Genomic DNA, 3,544 nt, shown 5'->3' with positions numbered 1-3,544 from the left:
GGTTGGTGTCACCCGGTGTGGTAGCTCATGGTGTCACCCCCCCATCCTTAGTACTGTTTTTGTACTATTACTAAATGCAATGGCAATAGTAATAAAATAAACAGCTAACAAAACTAACGTTATATCTTTAAAATACAATATCACAGGTAAAACATTATAACATTTACATAAGTGTTATGCAAACTAAACTCAATGCCTAAATTATTTGACTCAACAGTTTCATGACTTACTGGACACAAACTTAGACTGTAAAACGGTTTTGCATTGCAATGAGGTTTTTCATGTGTTAGCCAAGATTCGGAAGGGCAACATAGGGATGAAGACATTAAGAGAAACTCTCATGAACAGCACGCCAAACCAGATTAAATTTATTATATTCAGCAAAGTATATCACACAAAGTATTCATTTGCACACCTCGATAATTTAATTTGAAGTAATACCATAAAAAACATAAACAGTAACAAATACAAAAGCATTTTAGCAGTTAATGAACATCTCCACAAAAAAAATCAAAACTTTCCTTTTCTGGCCTTCACAGCTGCAAACTTTTGAATCACTTCATAAAAGTCAATGCCTTTTGCCATCTCACTTTCAACTGATAGAATTGCAAGGTCTGAAAGCCTTGACTGTCCCATGGTAGATCGCAAATAGTTCTTTATAAGTTTCAGCTTTGAAAAGCTCCTCTCACATGAAGCCACAGACACACAGATCGTCAAAAATAATTTTAGACTTTGTGAAAGGTTTGGTAGAGATTCTACAAAGTCCCATTCTGCTATGAATTTCAAAATATCTAATACTACCCAATCTTTGGCTTTTTCCAGATCAATCTTTGCTGCTTTCAGGTGCCTTCTTAGCCTTAGTATTTCTATTAAAAGAACACTTTCAGATAATTCATCATAGAAAGTGGTCAATTTTGGAATGGACACCTTTAACTGTTCATCAGTGGCAGATATAAGACTCTTCGCTTGAACAGCTTCAAACATGGCTGCTATTTTCTGGATGGCTCTTGATCTGATCTGAAGCTCAGAATGAAAGCGATCAATGCACTCAAGCATCGCCCTCCTATTTTCTTCTTGAAGAGAGAGTCCAGCATCACATGCTTGTTCCCCTGCCAACCTCTTCTTGACCCTGGCTCTTCTCTGTACTGCAATTCCATATTCTTCTGACTTTGAAAGTGCCTGTTCAATTGCATGCTCCACTAGTTGACTGCGTTCATCATGTAAAAAAAGTTTAAGCGCCTCTAACTTTGTCACCACCTTATCAAGAGTTAAGCCCTTTGTCTGCAGGTACTGCTGTGTTAGATTAACTTCCTGAAGTACATTACACCAGAAGTATAGGTAGCACAGAAAAGTGAAATCACAGACAGCAGGCAAAAGAGTTTGTGCTGCTCCCCTTGTATCCAAATTTTCATGTAGATCACAAAGAGCTTCGATCGCCTCCACAAACTTATCAAACTTCTCCTTAACTGGTGTAACAGCAGCATGATGAGCACTCCAGCGTGTTGTTGACAGCCTTTTCACTGAGACTCCAGTATGTTCCATTAACACATCCCATCGATGGGTGGAAGCAGCAAAGAAAGAAAACATTCTTTCAAGAGTCCCAAAAAATGTCACACATGATGCATTTTCAGCAAAAGAGTGCTGAACACACAAATTAAGTGAATGGTCCACACATCCACTAAAAATAGCCTTCCTGTTCTTTTTTTTAAGAATGGCTTGCACACCTCCATGGATTCCAGCCATAGTGGCAGCATTATCATAGCCTTGAGAGCGGCACATCATTATGTCCAGTCCATCATTTTCCAGTGTTTTAAGAATGTCAGAACTGAGGTCAGCAGCGGTTTTCCCCTTTAAAGGAAAAAATCCAAGAAATACCTCTTTTACTTCAACTTTCATATTGTTGATTTTTACATATCTGATCACTTCGGACATCTGGTCAGTATGTGATATGTCAGGTGTGCTGTCAAACATGATCCCAAAACAGTTTGCAGACTTTATGTCAATGACAAGCTTCTCCTTCACATGGTTTGCCAAGGCACTTATAAACTCATTCTGAGTGTTTGGTGCTAGATAAGAGACTGACACTTTAAGTTTACATGTGCTCTGTTTTAATCTCATAAGGTGCTCTTTCAGCACTGGATCATATTTTGACAGCATCTCAACCATCTCAAGAAAGTTCCCTTTATTTAATGAAGTTTCATCTTCCTTGTGGCCACGGAATGCTAGATTCTGCTTGGCAAGAAACAATGTTATATCAAGCAATCTGTACAAGATGTCCCTCCACTTTTTCTTCTCCATTTCCATTAAAGAAATACTTTTGGCATCAATGGTTTTGTGCAGCCTAAGTCCTGCTGCTAATGTTTTCCACTTTTCAAGGCAACATAGGTGCTCTTCGGATGTCTCATGGTTATATACTTTAGGGTTCAGTTTCCACCACATCTGAAACCCAGTCACAAATTTGGATGTCATACTTGTAGTACTAACTGCAAACAGTCGGCAGCAAAAACAGTATAATTTGTTGCTGACAACTGAGTAAATCATCCAAGACCGTAGAATTTTCTTGCCATTTGGCATCATCTTGTTTAACCACTCTTTTGAAAGCTGACGTACACCACCCTTTGCTTTTCCATCTTAATCTTGCCTTGACACTGCACTGAAAGGACCATCTTTGTTCTGGAAATAAGTACTTCCCTTTTTGATGATTTCAACCCGAAAGTGATCTGGAACTGGTATTTCCCAGAAAGAAACATCATGGAAAATTTGCAAATCTTTCTCCATAACATCACTCATTTCCGTTGCAGTATCAAGGCTAGAGTCACTTTCAGCACTTTCTTCTGCTTGACATTCTTCCATTTCCACTCCTTGTTTTTCTGCTGTAAATTCTGCAATTTCCACTTCTTGCTCTTCTGTAGAATGCATGCAATCAGAAGAATTTGTATTATCAATTGGAGACTGACACGGAGGAGCTGTGTCTTTTGATGAACCCTGGCCATCATCCTGTCTTTTGACAAATTGAAGCATGGATCCAGCTTGCGTTTTCAGTGCTTTTTTTCTTGTTTCTTTTGCCTTCCTTTGCTGGCATCCACTTGGCCTCTTTGCTTTATGTACACCATGCAGCATGATTGAATATCACTGCACAATGTAAAAATGCATAATAGAATTTTTTTGCAAAATTAAATAAAAATATGTAAATCTATTGTAAATAGTACAGGCAAAGGAAGGAAAACCTTGCACCATGTGATTCTGCTGTTACCCTGCCAGGTTAATTACAAGTGCAGAACACTGCATGGGGAAGTTAATTTAAATATACCCTGTTAGTCAATGAGAAAAGGTGTGTATTTTACCCCTAATAATTCAATATTGAAATCAATGCAGGGTTCAAAAACATGCAAAATTTAGAAAAGGCAAACAAAACATTTTGAAAAACAAAAATAAAGTAATGTTAATATATGTATACAGATGTGTCCTCATACGCCAGGTCGCTTAAGAATCTTCTAGCATCGGGCATCTTCTTTGCTTGTTTCTAGCTAAAAATGCATCCTAG

General features: G+C 38.0%; 1 pseudogene; it reads right to left on the bottom strand.

The window, feature by feature from the left end:
- Positions 1-510: 510 nt before the first annotated feature.
- On the bottom strand, positions 511-3,120 carry LOC148539640 (zinc finger MYM-type protein 1-like; annotated as a pseudogene).
- Positions 3,121-3,544: the final 424 nt, after the last annotated feature.

This window comes from Taudactylus pleione, unplaced genomic scaffold, assembly GCF_031769625.1.
Source record: "Taudactylus pleione unplaced genomic scaffold, aTauple2 ptg000025l, whole genome shotgun sequence".
Taxonomy (NCBI): Eukaryota; Metazoa; Chordata; class Amphibia; order Anura; family Myobatrachidae; genus Taudactylus; species Taudactylus pleione.
Note: the sequence above shows the minus strand (reverse complement) of the source record. Positions and strands in the feature narration are given on the sequence as shown.